This window comes from Cylas formicarius, unplaced genomic scaffold (assembly GCF_029955315.1).
Source record: "Cylas formicarius isolate icCylForm1 unplaced genomic scaffold, icCylForm1.1 PGA_scaffold_5__7_contigs__length_24384050, whole genome shotgun sequence".
Lineage (NCBI taxonomy): Eukaryota > Metazoa > Arthropoda > Insecta > Coleoptera > Brentidae > Cylas > Cylas formicarius.
In genome coordinates this window covers 18472890-18490887 of record NW_026844341.1, presented here as the reverse complement: position 1 = coordinate 18490887, position 17998 = coordinate 18472890, and the positions used below count along the sequence as shown (strand labels likewise).

General features: G+C 35.9%; 1 protein-coding gene and 1 long non-coding RNA gene across 3 annotated transcripts in view; both read right to left on the bottom strand.

Annotated features, from left to right (window-relative positions):
• Positions 1–17998, bottom strand: part of LOC132701716 (uncharacterized) — a 239485-nt gene that overhangs the window by 106756 nt on the left and 114731 nt on the right. The window lies entirely within an intron of this gene.
• On the bottom strand, positions 10699–12004 carry LOC132702510 (uncharacterized). Of its 2 annotated transcripts, XR_009618892.1 has the most exons (5): positions 11875–12004; positions 11632–11824; positions 11413–11581; positions 11159–11360; positions 10699–10829 (listed from the first exon to the last, which is right to left on the bottom strand). It is a non-coding gene; the product is annotated as an uncharacterized LOC132702510 (long non-coding RNA). The 2 variants fall into 2 exon arrangements; XR_009618891.1 differs by having other exon boundaries at positions 11413–11824.

Genomic DNA, 17998 nt, shown 5'->3' with positions numbered 1-17998 from the left:
AAAAAAGCGAATAGATTTGTCTTCAGATGATAAACAAGCACAAACACTTAAGCATTAGAGTCGTTGCGTACTTTTCCGAAGAAAATGGATATTCAGTTCCAAACGTCCGGTGCAAATGGAATCTCAACTAACCGACCACAGTAGCGATAGTGATGATTTTTTAAGTGACTTATACTTTATTATCATTAAATTTAATATTTTGTATAGTAATAATGACACTATGTATAAATGTAATGTAATGGAACATAATAAATTCTTAAAAAGATCGAAAGTTGGTAGTAAAATTCCTAGGACGATCCTGGAATGGTTACTGGTTAGGGTCTGCTCGGCAGGGGGTTCTATATAGTGTTCGAAGTGTTTTCGGAGCGCGAGCATTGAAGATGCCAAATGAGATTTTGGCGAAACGTCTGCAGGATTCCAGTCGGATGCAGGATTTGCAGGATTCCAGTCGGATGCAGGATTCCAGTCGGAGTTCAACGAGCGAACGGATGATATCCCGGAATATAGTGTCATCATATATATATATATATATATATATATATATATATATATATATATATATATATATATATATATATATATATATATATATATATATATATATATATATATATATATATATATATATATATATATATATATATATATATATATATATATATATATATATATATATATATATATATATATATATATATATATATATATATATATATATATATATATATATATATATATATATATATATATATATATATATATGTATATATTCTCACGTATTGATTCACGGATGGAAAAATGTGATGACACTATATTCCGGGATATCATCCGTTCGCTCGATGAACTCCGACTGGAATCCTGCATCCGACTGGAATCCTGCAAATCCTGCATCCGACTGGAATCCTGCAGACGTTTCGCCAAAATCTCACTTGGCATCTTCAATGCTCGCGCTCCGAAAACACTTTTCGAAGTGTTTTCGGAGTGGGTTCCTACAGCTTCTCGCATCCCACATTTCGACCGCCATTTATCTTTATTCCTCCAATCATATTCTTTAATTGCTCTGTCCTTCATTATATTTCTTATACCATCGTTCCATGCGGTCATAGGTCTTCCTTTTTTTAGTCTGTTTTTGGGAGTATTGTTTAGTGCTCTTTTGGGCCATCTCTCATCGTTCATTCTCTGTAGGTGCCCATACCATATAAGTTGTCTAGTTTCTATTCGGTCAGTGCTGGTATGTATTCTCCCTGTTCTTCTTCGTATTTCTTCATTTCTGACGTGTCCTACTCTCGACATTTGCCATGCTCTTCTCAAGAAATCCATTTCTACTGTGTCGATAACTTTCTTGTCGTTCTTCGTCACTTGCCAGCATTCTGCGCGGTACGTTAAGATGGGTTCCATAACTGCTTCATATATTCTAATTTTCGTACCTATTTTAATACCGTTGGACCACAACAAGGAATTAAGCGCTTGAGTTGCTCTTCTTCCCTGCTGAGCTCTATTTTGAATGTCTGTTTTTGAATTACCTTCTTCCGTTATGACGCTTCCCAAGTACTTATAATTTGTAGCTCTTTTTATTTATCTAATATATAGTTCAGGATCTTCATCTTCGTGTTTTCCCCGTACTTTCATATATTCAGTCTTCTGCATATTCATATTCAGTCCCCGATTCTCATAGTGTTCTTTCAGTTTTCTCAGCATGTAATCTGCGTCGTCTTCATCGCAAGCTATAATCGCTTGATCGTCTGCAAAAAAGAGGCTCGTCAAATATTTGTCATCTAAATTTACCCCCATACTTGCAATTTTTTCCCTCCACTCTCTTACGACTTCCTGAACATATATTTTGAATAGAGTAGAGGACATGCTACAGCCTTGTTTTAATCCTTTGTTCACTGGAAAATGGTTCGATCTATGTACTCCCGTCTTGATTACACTCGTCGCATCTTTATGTAGGTTCCAGATGGCTGTCACATATACATTGTTGAGTCCGATTGTCATTAGTACTTCAAACATTTTCTTTAAGGGTACCGTGTCATATGCTTTTTCAAGATCTAAATGGGTAGTTAAGTTGTGGGCTCTACGTTTTTCCATTACTTGTCGCAAGACAAATATATCTATACGGGATCTTCCCGTTCGAAAACCGCTTTGTTCTTCTATTTCTTGGAAGTTGTCTTCTATTCTTCTTTTGAGTATTCGGCCGTACAACCTCCCCATTGAGCTAATAACTGTTATGCCACAATTTTTTATCTCCTTTTTTATATAGAGAGCTAATATATCCCAAATTCCAGTCCTCGGGTATTTGATCTCCGTGTATAAATTTATTGAATAGTTCTTCTAATAGTTCTAGTAATATATCTGGGGCGTTCTTTATTAGCTCTATGGGCATGTCTCCGGGTCCAGCGGCTTTTTTATTTTTCGATTCCTTTAGGGCTCTTTCTGTAATTGTGCTTTTATGTACATGATCGTCTATGTTTATGTCTATACCGTCCATTTGGAATTCTGGCCTATTTTCAGTTAGTAGCGTTTTATAATACTTTCGCCATGTTTCTACCCCAATTACGTTTAATTTACTTTTCCTTAAATTCTTTATTACTTTCCATGCTTCCGATACTCTCGTGCCGCCCATGAATCTACCTACTTCTTCGCATGTCTTTTCCCCGCGCTCTTTTTGCTTCTTTCAACTAGTTTTTTTGCTTCTTTAATTAGTTCTGCATATATCTCTCTATCTTCATCCCTTTGGGTGTTTAGCCAGTGGTGATATGCCTTCTTCTTCTCTTTAATTACATCCTCCACTTGTTTTGTCCACCATTCTGGGTTGTTCCGCCTTTTCCTTTTGCGGCCCAAGGCTTCTTCTGCTGCCTCGTATATATATATATATATATATATATATATATATATATATATATATATATATATATCTTGTTATGTCGTTGTATAGTTCTCTCGCTGTCTGTTCCTTTCTTACTCGCTGCAGCTAACCTTAGTTTGTATAAAAATTGTGTAGATTCATCTCGAAAACTGTCTAAGTTATATCTTCGTTCGACTTGTGTGTTATTTTTTTTTCCCTCCATCCTCTATTTTTATGTTGATTTTTCTTCTGTAATTTACTACTAGTCTTGTTACTACTAAGTGATGATCTGAGCCGCATTCTAAACCCCGATATACCCTTACGTCCAGATTATTTATTCTAGATTTTTGTTTCATAATTATTGAGGAAAGCCCTCCAGTAGGTTGTGTCCATGTGAACCTGTCTATGTTTTTATGAGGAAAGAAGCCATTCATAATCTGCAACGACATTCCCTGGCAAAGCTCAATTAAGCGTTGTCCATTGGAATTAGTTACTTGTTCGCCATATCTGCCAACTGTTGTATCGCCCTCCTTGCTGCCAGTACGTGCATTTCGATCTTCCATAATAACTATTTCATTATCTTCCTTGATGTTCATTAATGTATCGTTAAGTTTTTCATGAAATTCGTCTTTATTTTGTGCGCCAGCATCTTCACTAGGGGCATATACGGCGATGATGATAATGTAACGTCCATTTATTTGCAATTCTAACTTTAGTATTTGTTCATCTATTTCTTCCCATGCCTTAATACATTTCTTGAGTTTCTTGTGTACTACGATAGATACTCCTCTTTTAGCTCTAGAATTTTTTTCCACTCCACTGTAGAAGTGAATATAATCTCCTACTATTTCGTTCCCTTTACCCTTTTTCTTCGTTTTTGTTAAGGTACAGACATCCATTCCTTTCCTTTGCAGTTCTTGGAAGACTTCTATATATTTAGTTCTTAGACCTTGTATGTTCCATGTACTGAATTTTAATGTCCTTTTTCTTTGCAATTTTCGTCGTCGTTTAATCCTGTCTTGGTTCCGAGGCAAGTTGTCGAAATTTTTAGCTATAGTTTTTTTTCCCGGGGACTAGGGGGCTGGCCTATCAACCCTCCTCCTTTATCCGGGCTTGGGGCCGGCAGTGACTACTGATGAGCTACTCAATTCACCCACCAGCAGCCCCAGGCGGAGTTGGGGTCGATTCTGAAATGTTTTTTTTTTTGCTAAATATCTCGGTTAGGGTGTTTTCCGCGATAGCAAGAGAATCTTAAACCGATTGGAACTAAGTTATCCTTTTACTTTCTATTTTATTACCGATCGATTTTTTAATTAATTTGACACCCCGTATCTTGAAAACTTCGGCAATAATGATATGCACCGTTTTTATTTAAAATCACACAAAGGATTCGCGTTTAAGCACTTGCTTAAAAAACGTATGTACAGATACTGACATATTAAAACAATAATCGCAGAAAATTATTAAAGATCGCATTCATCGCATTCCGAGAAACTGTCATCGCCTCTTGATATCATAATTAAAGGGCAGCTCCATCTTCCGCTTGATCGTATTATATCAAGATCCCACATTTCTTCTTCTTGATTGATGACATGCCGCGTAGACATTCTTGGAAGTTACTTCTTTTGACGGTTTGTTCGTTCGAGAGCTCCACATCTTTCGCGGAATCATTTTGTGTTTGGACGCGTTTCGGCCTCAATCGCACAAATCGAGCAAATAATTTCGTCATATTTGGATTATATTTTTTTCAAAATAATCATTTTATACGCAACGATTGTTAAAAACGAAAAACCAATAGAGGAACCACATCTTATAACTTTGAAATCTGTTGATCATCTCAAGAAGGCTAACCTTAACAGATATCAACTACCATAATTTTGATTTTGATTTGATATCTTTTTTGTGGGGTAAGCATGGCAGTATTTTTTTACGAAAAGATGGTACCCCATTGTTTTCCTTAAAAATAAATTATTCCTTAGTAAAAATTATCTCCTGACTTTTTGTTTTACTGTGCCAAAAAAGAATAACCAAAAAAACAATAATTTACTACGAAAATTGCGATTTTAAAAATGTAAACTTCAGTCGCGTGCCATTTTCTTCAAATACACATGAATAACGCCTGAATTTAACTCATGGCCGACATAATTGCACTTGATACGGAAACGTATTGTTGGCTAATATTGTACGTAAAACGTGAAAGACATTGATAACCAATTTACAGTGCTTACTATCTCCCCAGAAACGCATTGCGAACAAATGTCGCTTATATAGGGATGTAATGGATGTTCGTACACGGACGGACGGGTCCGGATCGAATTGCCATCGAGCAGACGGCGAGATTTTATGGCCGCTATTCTAAATTGCTTCGCGATAGTTGTATAAGCGGCCCGCCCGTGTTTGATATGAATAAATTTCCTTTAACGTTCCAAATTCGACGAGAATTGCGCTGGTTTACTAGACGGAACCCCTTATTTTAGATTTCCTTTGGGACAGCCTCGAATTTTCCCTGAACGAACTACATTACTACGATGTCGGAAAGTAACATAGTAAAACCCTTTAAATCCTGTTGTAGCTATTCTGTAGTATCTGGCTAACCCATCACCGGACTTTAAATTATACCGGATGGCACAAGAGAAGGTGCTCTATCAGTCTAAGATATTTTGAAGTATGCAGTGTTGCTGCTTCCATAAAAACGTGGCAACATTTCGAGTAGTTTAAATGAAATATATTTCATTTTTACATTTTACTCAAGAAAGAAAGTAGATTTTGTTGAGCTTGTCCTACGTATGTATAATGGCTATCCATATATGACTTTCAAAAAATCAAGCAATTATTAGTTGACAATTATCTTATCTCTTTATATCATGAATGTTGGCGACTATTTTTGTAGGATTTTATGGATGTCAATTAATGATAGTTTATATCTTCAATTTTTCATGAAAAATTTAAAATAAAAAATCGGCTATTTAAATAACGATTAACGCGAATCCTCGAAGCACTTCTGGTATAGCCTTGCGTTTTTTCTTTCGTGGATTTCCTGGGTTTTGAAAACAAGAAAAAGTCGCAGGTGGCCTCATCCGGTGTATATGGTGGCTGAGACATGATTTTTGAGCATACCAGGATCATCATTGACGTCGTTTCCTTGTTCCTTCGACTGTCCTTTTGTTCAAAACGAAGCAGTTTCCGACGTCTTCATCCACTTGTCTAATAGTGATTCGATGATTTTTCAGCACCATTTGTTTCACTTCTTCGACGCTTTCATTAATTATTGACGTGCTGGGACAGCTTTTTTACTACAACTAGATTTACCATATGCCGCTGTGAACATTTTAAATGTTTTGCAGTACTGTATTTCATTTTTTTACACAAAATTTTATACAAATTTTTTGTTCATTTTTTTTTACAGCAAAAAATCGACGAACACACGAAACACGTCCAACGCTTCCGTCTCACGAAACAAGTAAACTTGCAAACTGGCTGAAACTGCGAACATATATACCAACATAACAAAAAAATATATCGAGGATGTACGTAGCTAGCCCAATAACAAAAGTCTTCTGACTTTTTGAACACACCTCGTATACCTTTCTGGAAATAGAATAGATTGTAGGAACGCCTAATTTTTACATAATTGGCAAGAATGATAATTTTGAATGGGGATCCTGTACATTAATAATTGAAGTAGATGCTAATAAAATTTAGATCCAAAAATGGATAAAATTTGTCTAAGTTCAGATCAAATCACATAAATAGTGAAAAAATCTCAAATTCTTGAAAATGAATAATATTTTGGTAAACTGGAAAAAGTCTCCAAAATGTGTTAATAACGCGTAGGAAAGTAAGTGCCTTCTTAGTTTCATACAATAAAAAAAAGGCTGCAAAAACGATGAGGAAGATATGAGCGGTCAAAATATCATTTTTATTGAAATACTTCCAAGATCCTGATTTTAGTTATTTTCGCGATATTTTCCTCTTTTTCTAACGATAGCGAGAAACGAATGCCTTGACGAGGCTTAATTGGTTGGGAAACAGGCAATCGCGTCGAGCGATTCCCATGATGCGTCAGCCCGTTGCCCGGTAACGGGACAACAATATTTACCCGCAAAACTAATTATTTATTAAATTAATTAAACATTATATACTGCCACCGCACGTCGGACGTGTGAGTGACCGTTGGCGGGTGGCCGATCTGGGGGTGCGGGCGGAGTCTATTTGAAAAAATTCCGCTATTGAAAAGGGCTTCCCGGTAACGCGGCCCCCCGTCCACCGCTCGTCCCCCGGATTTATTACACTTCACGCTTCACGATCGCGAAATTAAACGCTCTGGATTTAATTTGCGCCGGCCAACGTTTTGCCGCTTTTTTTTTGACAAACGTTACTAATTTTCAATCTTTCTTTTAACCGTTTAGCCGGACTATTCATCTGCGCGGCGTTGCCGATCGCGCCGCTCGACATTGCCGCGTCTCATATAGCACACAATATCCCCAGAATATCCGGGACATGTGGAGGATATTCTTAGGATATACATTAGCATGTATACTACGAATATACCGTAAAATACATCCCTCTGAATGGATAGCTTGCGGATTTACTGTACACGATATACCACAGATCCTCTAAATAGATGGCCTGAGGATATCCCCTTGCGCCATAATGGGAACATTAGGATAGAAACCTAAAAAGTTAAATTTTGCACAAGTGAGAAGGAAAATACTTAGTTTTTTTAGATTTGTGGTGTTTTGGGAGACATTTGATTGGCAACGTTTTTGTGCACATCAACATCGACTTCAGTGTTGCCAAGCCCTGAAAAAACCTGGCATCAAACCGTTAAAATCAACTTGTTTTTATTATTTTTGGACACGAACGAGACAATGAACACTATTTTAATAAAAATACCACAGAAAATACGGATTCATCTAAGACAAAAATTACAAAAACGTAAAAATTATATATTTCTTTATTAGATCCCATTTGACAACACTGTTCGACTACAACCAATGACGCAACTACTCGCGGTCGTGCCGTGCCGGATTCGCTCGAGTCTCGTCGGCTTCTCCTCCGTCTGGTCGTCCGCCATATACGGCGACTTGGCGTCTATCTTGAATAGTTTGTGTGCTGTACTGCTTTCAGTGCTTTCATTTTAGTTATTTTTTTCCGGTATTTCTCATAGGCTGTTGGAAATAACCTAATAATTAAGTAAGGTCCACTTGTACATCAGTAGTGAATAAGTACAATATAGGCTTCCCCCACTCCTCTCCCTTTTGTGGGCGTGTCCTCCTTCCCCACGACTCTCTAGCTCCTCCCCCTTTACCCATAATCCCTTGAAACTGGCTCCCATTGGATAAGCAACCAGAAATGCGGTTTAATCAATCTCCCCACCTCTAGTTTGCGATGGCGGCGAAGCCAATCAGAGCCCAGATATTTTCCCACCCCTAAGAAAAGCAATGGCGTCAATGAGACTTGATCATATTGTTCGCGTGACCATCTGCACCCTCTAGCGGTTCGAATGTAAACTAGTGTCCCCTCTTGGAATAAGATTTTCTTTAATAAGGTAACCCCACCTAGTGAATATTGACCAAAACATTTATTTTAAAAACATATACTTCTGCGAATGTGTACCCTCGCGGGTACAAACTGTACTTTTATTGCGCACAAAGGACAGGGGAAATAAAGACGAAAAGTGTTGGATTTCTTTTCTCGGAACTGGAAGCTGGCAGGCACCATCAATAATATCTGCAAAACAAAAACCTGGTTAAAATTTTCATTAATAAAGTAGGATATTAGAAACCATATACCTTTTTAATTAATAAGCCATCTACCGTGCGTTAACTTCATACATATTTCCGCATGCTTCTGTTTTAAGGTATCGTGAAATATTTGACTATTTATCTGGGAAAAGTTCATATGTCGAAAATATTATGTGTATGTGGCCGTGGTAGGCTTTCTTTACTATTATAATTTTATTTTTATTATTTAATATTTACAAAATTAATTTGTCTATCTTATTGATGATTTTGATTTTCTTTGCTATTTTTATTATTTGTTTTTATTATTTAATATTTTCAAAATTAATTTAATTTATCTATCTTATTGATGATTTTAAGATATCGCAGTCAACTTTACTATTTCATCAATTTCTTTTATTTATTGCTGATCTTTGAGGATAGTGTACATACTTTTTTTCGTAACTTATCTGTATCTACCCTTTAATTTCCTATCAAGCCATAAAGCAAACTCGAAAGGCATCTTAACTAAAAAGTCATATACTTTAAAGCTGCTGCGACTACTACATGAAAGTGTGTTTCTATGCAATCTCAACAATAATGAAATCTGGACGCTTATATTAAATACTGTAATACTCTTCTCTGCTAACGCTCTAGGAGACGCTATTTGAACCCTGTTCAAAGAAAAACTTCTACATCCCAAATAACCCCTCTGAACCACACTTAAGCGCATCACTCTTTCACTGTCTTGCAGCCTTCAGATTAATATTCCGTACTAACTACGTATGCCATACACGAAACGTTCTCTTTTCTAATTTTTTTCTATGCGCTACATTAACGAACAGGATCTAAACTTTTCTGTCTGTGTATTTTGTTAGCCACCTTAAAAAAATTTAAAAAAAGGTATGCGAACCTAGAGGATATTTTCCATATTTTTCACAAATGGTGACAACAATTAATGCAAGTATTATTTTTAATAATAATCCATCTTTCGCTATGACACGAAAACATCGACTTTTTAATTCTAACTTTTCTCATAGAGCTTCCCTTTAGTCTCTATCTGTTCTTTAACTAAATCCCCACCTTTTTGAAAAACCAACCTCTAAAAATAGTTAATTTTCTCTAATTTAAATTTGTACGTTTTCCGCAATATGTGTGAATATTTTCGCTAGAGCATTTAGTTACTTAGTACATGTCCTAATCAATATTTTAAAAATATAATTCTAATGATACGTGTTTACGATTTGAAGATAACGAAACATTCCCCAGTTTCATAAATGAGAGCTCACTGCCAAACTACCAAACATCACAGTACAAACTACCGTACTACGCCCCCCTGGACAAAATCAGGTCAGTCAGCGTCATTAATTCTACCTGCGTTAACGAATAGCGTATTGTTAATTATGGTTTAATACGCAGAAAATTTAAGTAACAAATAATTGCAATGAAACTCACTAACATCATAAATTATTAAAAAAAAAATTAGAACAGTTGGAATTTACTGGAGTAACCAATTTGGCACTAAAAATGGAAATTTTCGATACTCTACTAGGTGCCTACAATAAATTTTACTATTATTTTTAATGCAGAGACACAACGATTTTGTAGTTTTGAATTTGATCAGGGGTATATGACCATAGTTTACGCCGACTCTAAAAGGCATGCAGTCTATTGTTTTTGAACGCCCAATTTTGTGTATTATGTTCAAAACAGAGACTCTCTGGGCTTACGACTACAGCTACCAGCTACTACTTTCAATAATATTAACACAAAAAAACTAGGTGGCATTTCTATAATACGTGCAAAGTTTATGTGAAACTGACTGGAAGACAGAGTAATGCACCAATATGTTACTAAACATATTTCGATAGAATTCCGTAAGAGCTTACCTCCAAGTTTCCTCATTTAGTCAGTCAAAGCATCAAATGGGAAATTCCAATCCAACATATGTAGTGGTGGAAATATATCAATCCCCTACGTTACCGATGGTACCCGACTGAAGCTTCTGCGTCTTCTTTACCCCACATGCCTACTTAAAAAGATACTGGTCTAAGTCTCAATATTCCTGTTAAAAAAAAAGAGAGGTTCTATATTGCCATAAATATGTGTTTTCAAAATTTTACCTGAATGGTTCGTGATTCCTTATATATGCAGTGTTGGCAGCAATGTGGCGACGACTACGCTGAAACTTTCCATATCTCGTGTCCCCATGACTGGTCTGTTTCATATATCAAACCTCACCTCGCACGGGTTTGAACCTCCTTTTAAAAAAAAAAACAGGCAAGACTTATACTTATATCAAAGTAATACGAGGAACTTATATTTTGTGCCAAAACTTATTTCATCACCTCCAAAGGGGAGTAGGGGTTTCTAAAGTATGGTAGGTACATCTCTTTCATTTTTTAATTAAAAAAGTGACACAATTACGCGACGTAACTCGATCCGGATCGTTAACGCGTCTCAAGATGGGGGTTTAGAGATGCTGAGGTCATTAAATTGATTCACTATTACCAGTACACACTGAAACCCCTTATTTCCAAAATAAAAAAATTGTTAACTGTTAACACAACAAAAAAAACTATTTTCTCACCAATTATATTTCTGGGTCGTTTTCAGAATTTGTCCAACGTAGAATCCCAAGAGGATAGGGCCGCAATTTCGAAAAATGTTCATGTCTCCCCACTATGCATTTGTACAAGAAGCAGGGCCGGATTAACAGCAATTATATTCTTGTCAGTCAACATACAGCCGCCGATTGAATTCTCGGATTCTGCTTTACTAGTTGCCATGGTCTGTCAAATATGTTACTTAAAAATTGTATATTTTTTTTTACAAATAATATACCTTTCCTAAAATAATTCCGCCTTTGTCAAGTGGGACACGGGCACGTCTGTCCGCTTTGAAAAGCGCAGGCGTATGTATCTTCCAAAATGATCCAAGCAGGCCCGGATTGCCAGCAAATACACAACTCCCCGATTCAATTCTGAGATGTTGCTTCACGAGTTACCATGATCTGTCAAATATTTTAATTAAAAAAAAATCTATTATTTAGCAACAATATACCTTTTTAAAATAATTTCGTCTTTTTTCAAGTTCAACAGGACACGTGTGTTCGTTTCAGTTGGACAAGGGCACGTCTGTCCGCTTTGAAAAGCGCGGCGTATGTATCTTCCAAAATGATCCAAATTGTTAACCTTTTTTTGATTCCTCGTTCCCCGATTCAATTCTGAGATGTTGCTTCACGAGTTACCATGATCTGTCAAATATTTTAATTAAAAAAAAATCTATTATTTAGCAACAATATACCTTTTTAAAAATAATTTCGTCTTTTTTCAAGTTCAACAGGACACGTGTGTTCGTTTCGAAAGGTTTCGTAGTCTGTAGCTCTGTCGAATTCTCCAAAATTCGTTAAACCTTCAGATATTTTCAAAATTTGTCCAACGCAGACTTCCACTCACGCAGTCTCGAAAACTTTCTGGTCTCCCCGCCATGCATTTGTACACGAAGCCGTTCTGGACTATCAGCAAACAGCACATCCGTCATTTTTCTTCTCGGATTCCGCTTGACGAGTTACATCGATCTGTCAAATATTTAATGTAAAACAATCTTATCTATTACTTTTACCCAATATTAAGTACCTATTCAAAATTAGTAGCGCCTTTTCGAGTTCGAAAGGTTTCGTAGCCTATAGCCCTGCCGAAATGGCATTGCATTTGTACACGAAGCAGGGTCGGATTGTAAGCAAACAGCACCCCCGGTCACTTTTCTTCTCGGATTCTGCTTGACGAGTTACATCGATCTGTGGAATATTTAGCGAAAAAAAAAATTATCTATTACTTTTACCAAAAATGAAGTACCTTTTTTCTTTAAAACAGTTCGTCCTTTTCGAGTTTGAAAGGTTTCGTAGCCTATAGCCCTGCCGAAATGTCATTGCATTTGTACACGAAGCAGGGTCGGATTGTCAGCAAACACCACAAGCGTCACTTTTCTTCTCGGTTTCTGCTTGACGAATTACATTGATCGGTCAAATATTTAATATAAAAAATATCTATTTTACCAAAAATACGTACTCTTCTAAGATAAATTAGCTCTTTTCGAGTTTAAGAGGGCACGTATGTCAACTGTAGGATGTTTTATTTTTATATTTTCCAGTGTCTATAAATTAATAAACAACAGAAGCTTCCGAATACAAAAATTTCAACATGAGTTTTTTTTTCTTGAAACTTAAAAGTTCTAACCCCTAAAACCATATTTTTAATACGCTGGCGGACGTATAACAATCCCCAAAAATTACCATATTTAAATTGTTACTATTGACATATTTCTATTCCGAACTGAACTCAATACATGCAAAAAAAAACTAGCGAATGTTATTTATTATCTCCGATGGGTGGATGATTGAGAAACGTTTAAATAAATCTACCTTTCTGTCTCTGTTTTTCTATATAGGTCACTCATTCTCTCTATCTGTTACTTTCCACAATCCGAATTTACACTAGGCCCCCCAAAAATCTTGTAAAATTTTATCTGCTTAACTTCTTCGCGTTGTTCATATGGCTGAATTTTTTGGGAGATATATCGTGCGTTATTTGTATTAAAATTCTGTTTCCTTTTTACCTACTTCAAAAACGTAAGCGAGCATTTTTGGTTGTTTTATTAAACAAAAATTGATACTAAACAAGATCCGTCTCTCCGACCTCAGCCTCCTTTGATCACTCCCCAATTTTTTTTAATTAAGTATAGAAACCTCGTCGAACATATACATAATACTAGGTCAAAATGTTACGCGGTTACTCATTAAAGTCGCAATTCCGAAAGCTTCTTACCTATCTTTTTCCAGTCTTTTTTGTTTTATTTATCCGTATATGAAACACACATTGAACACAAAACTTAAACTCGTTGGCGATATTGCATTAAGCAACAAACGCGTATAACAGAAACGAACCCTTAACACAAACGCTTCTTTAAACTTCGACTGACACGTGAAACAACCCGCATTCCTACGAAAGGCAGGTAAACCAAGCAGGTCAAATTTTAAGCTACCCTCCAGTGTCGTCATAGGTTGGGGCATAGTAAATAGCGAATACAACAAAGCGGTAATTTATAATAATTTAATGTGCATTTTATTTAACTTAAGTTGTTTTGTAGAAAATGAGATATTTCTACAATTAATCAATATACTACGAGTACTTTTCCGCTTAATTACTATTTTTGAGAAACAAAAGGAAACGTTAGATTCCATTCAAACTTTTTCGGTTTTCATGATATCTCGCGTTTATTTAGAAGCTAATGGCCTGTGGCCTTAACCAGACGTTTCCAAAGCCTGGTTCTTAACAAACACGAAAAATATAGTTATATTGCCACCGAAAATCTGAATTTATGTTTAAAAATGTAACTTCCCGTATTTAAACTATTGCCTGCATTGGCGCCTATATTTTATAGTTTTTTTTTTATCCTATTTTTTTTTGTTTTGTTTGCAAATGTGTCCATTTTTCGGGTACTGGATTTTTTTTTCTCAAATTATTACAAATTACTCAAAACGGAGTTAAAAAGAGACGAGGAGAAAAGGGAAGAACCCTTATTTCTCCGACACTGACCTCCGATGTTTATAAAAATTGACGCCTTGACACCCTCCCCGTGAATATTTTACAAAGGATTTTTAAAATTTAACTTCCAAATAACGCATACTCTCGCCTAGTGTCACAGTTTTGGGCCCCATTTTGCTATGGTTAGACAGGTTTATTCTTGTACATTGTCGGGACAAAAGAAGCATCTCCTTCATCCAAATTGACTTTTTCATACCTAATACAACAGCTGCCGGGCATCATCTCGCCTTAATTGTTTCTATTGAATTAATTTTAGTTACAAAAAATTAGATGATCGTCAAAATTGGCATAAAAAGATAATCAAGATTTAATTAAAACAAGAATATGCACAAAAGAAAAGAGATAAACTCCGACACGGGAAACAAGGAAATATCGCTGAAACGGCAACTGATCTAGCGCGCGCCTTTTTTAAAAATAATAATTTTTCAAAAGAATTCTAGGCTAAGCTAAATACCTGGTGCAACAAAATATTGAAGGATCTTCATGATCCTACCTGTGAGCGAGTAGAAAATTATTTGCAAAGAGGATAAAGGTATATCTTAATATAAATAGTTTCACTATTGATAATATGTCCCCTTTTAAAATGGCGCATTATTTGATACGTACTTTTTTTTCTTGTCAGAGCTTGTCTAAAACAAAAGCGGGATGGATGGAGGTTCTCCGTCAGGTTTTTTTCCTGTCGAAACAAGTTTGTGCGGCGTTCGCTTTGGATCTGGGGAATGGGGGGGGTTATACATATATAAGCTATAAGAAATTTTAATTTTTTATTCAGTTTCCACTCATACAATTTCGTGATAAGTGCAGAGTGAGAAAAATGTCCGAAGTCGAAAATTATCCAACGCAAGCATTGGATTCGTGGGGAAGATTTGTGGTCAATGCGGAAATAACCCGCGAACAAAAATACATTTACGAGGTAGCAATTACGCTGCCGGAATTCGGACTAGAAATTACCTCAGGTCTTAGCCCAGCAAGAATCTTCGCTCCGGCAGTGAAAGTGAGCTTTCTCCCCTACGTTTTGTCGGAGAAAAGAAGCATTTCGTTCGACGAGATAGACTTCACAGAATTAATACAACAGCTTCCACTGTTATTGTTAGCAGGTCCGACTGGTAAAGTTATGTATTTAACCTGCTTCAAACTCAGCTGTCTACAATGTGATGGTGAAGTCTTGGTCAAGATTGAAAATAACGAGGGTATACTCTATATTTCGAAAGACTGGGTACAGGAATTTATTACCATAAGCAAATTGGTATTTAAAAGAATACGAGTACTGTCTCGTTTGAACTTTTACGAGTACTACGATAGAATATTGTATTTGACTATACATGAAAATTTGCTGGAAGACGCCAAAATCTTTCCGCATATAGAATATTTATGTTCTACAGAAGAGAGTGAGCAGAGCTACTGCATGGAGGACTACATGCGTTTTGGAAAAATGCAGATAAAACAAGATATCAACAAAAGGATAGCATGGGACATACCTGTGTTTTAATAGAAATTTACCTGTAAACTAATAATAATAAATGTTTTTTTAAAATTCAGTCTGTGTGTATGTTTTATCCTTACCCCCATAATAAATAGTAAAAAAAAAACAAGTAATTGCGTAAAATAACTTTATTAAAGAAAAAAAAAATAACAACAAAATATAATCAAACAAAACATAGTACCACTGGAATGAAACCTTCAGAAATTACCCCAACAACGGAGATTCTCGCACATAATTTACCAAAAAAAAAATTTGCAGTGGAAAAGTCAAAGTTCAAAGCTGGCGATGCAGTGAGCATAATTCGCACAAAATCGGTTTTTGACAAAAGCTATGAAATTAATTGGACACCCCGAAAATTTCAAGATTGTTAAAGTAAGTGGTTCCTTCCCTCTTACGTATATTTTGGAAGATATGGAGGGGCGTTAAATCAAAGCTTCGTTTTATGAAGTCGATTTACAAAAACCGTACTACCAAATAGTCGATATCGACTATTTGGTAGTACGGTTTTTGTAAATCGACTTCATAAAACGAAGCTTTGATTTAACGCCCCTCCATATCTTCCAAAATATACGTAAGAGGGAAGGAACCACTTACTTTAACAATCTTGAAATTTTCGGGGTGTCCAATTAATTTCATAGCTTTTGTCAAAAACCGATTTTGTGCGAATTATGCTCACTGCATCGCCAGCTTTGAACTTTGACTTTTCCACTGCAAATTTTTTTTTTGGTAAATTATGTGCGAGAATCTCCGTTGTTGGGGTAATTTCTGAAGGTTTCATTCCAGTGGTACTATGTTTTGTTTGATTATATTTTGTTGTTATTTTTTTTTTCTTTAATAAAGTTATTTTACGCAATTACTTGTTTTTTTTTACTATTTATTATGGGGGTAAGGATAAAACATACACACAGACTGAATTTTAAAAAAACATTTATTATTATTAGTTTACAGGTAAATTTCTATTAAAACACAGGTATGTCCCATGCTATCCTTTTGTTGATATCTTGTTTTATCTGCATTTTTCCAAAACGCATGTAGTCCTCCATGCAGTAGCTCTGCTCACTCTCTTCTGTAGAACATAAATATTCTATATGCGGAAAGATTTTGGCGTCTTCCAGCAAATTTTCATGTATAGTCAAATACAATATTCTATCGTAGTACTCGTAAAAGTTCAAACGAGACAGTACTCGTATTCTTTTAAATACCAATTTGCTTATGGTAATAAATTCCTGTACCCAGTCTTTCGAAATATAGAGTATACCCTCGTTATTTTCAATCTTGACCAAGACTTCACCATCACATTGTAGACAGCTGAGTTTGAAGCAGGTTAAATACATAACTTTACCAGTCGGACCTGCTAACAATAACAGTGGAAGCTGTTGTATTAATTCTGTGAAGTCTATCTCGTCGAACGAAATGCTTCTTTTCTCCGACAAAACGTAGGGGAGAAAGCTCACTTTCACTGCCGGAGCGAAGATTCTTGCTGGGCTAAGACCTGAGGTAATTTCTAGTCCGAATTCCGGCAGCGTAATTGCTACCTCGTAAATGTATTTTTGTTCGCGGGTTATTTCCGCATTGACCACAAATCTTCCCCACGAATCCAATGCTTGCGTTGGATAATTTTCGACTTCGGACATTTTTCTCACTCTGCACTTATCACGAAATTGTATGAGTGGAAACTGAATAAAAAATTAAAATTTCTTATAGCTTATATATGTATAACCCCCCCCCATTCCCCAGATCCAAAGCGAACGCCGCACAAACTTGTTTCGACAGGAAAAAAACCTGACGGAGAACCTCCATCCATCCCGCTTTTGTTTTAGACAAGCTCTGACAAGAAAAAAAAGTACGTATCAAATAATGCGCCATTTTAAAAGGGGACATATTATCAATAGTGAAACTATTTATATTAAGATATACCTTTATCCTCTTTGCAAATAATTTTCTACTCGCTCACAGGTAGGATCATGAAGATCCTTCAATATTTTGTTGCACCAGGTATTTAGCTTAGCCTAGAATTCTTTTGAAAAATTATTATTTTTAAAAAAGGCGCGCGCTAGATCAGTTGCCGTTTCAGCGATATTTCCTTGTTTCCCGTGTCGGAGTTTATCTCTTTTCTTTTGTGCATATTCTTGTTTTAATTAAATCTTGATTATCTTTTTATGCCAATTTTGACGATCATCTAATTTTTTGTAACTAAAATTAATTCAATAGAAACAATTAAGGCGAGATGATGCCCGGCAGCTGTTGTATTAGGTATGAAAAAGTCAATTTGGATGAAGGAGATGCTTCTTTTGTCCCGACAATGTACAAGAATAAACCTGTCTAACCATAGCAAAATGGG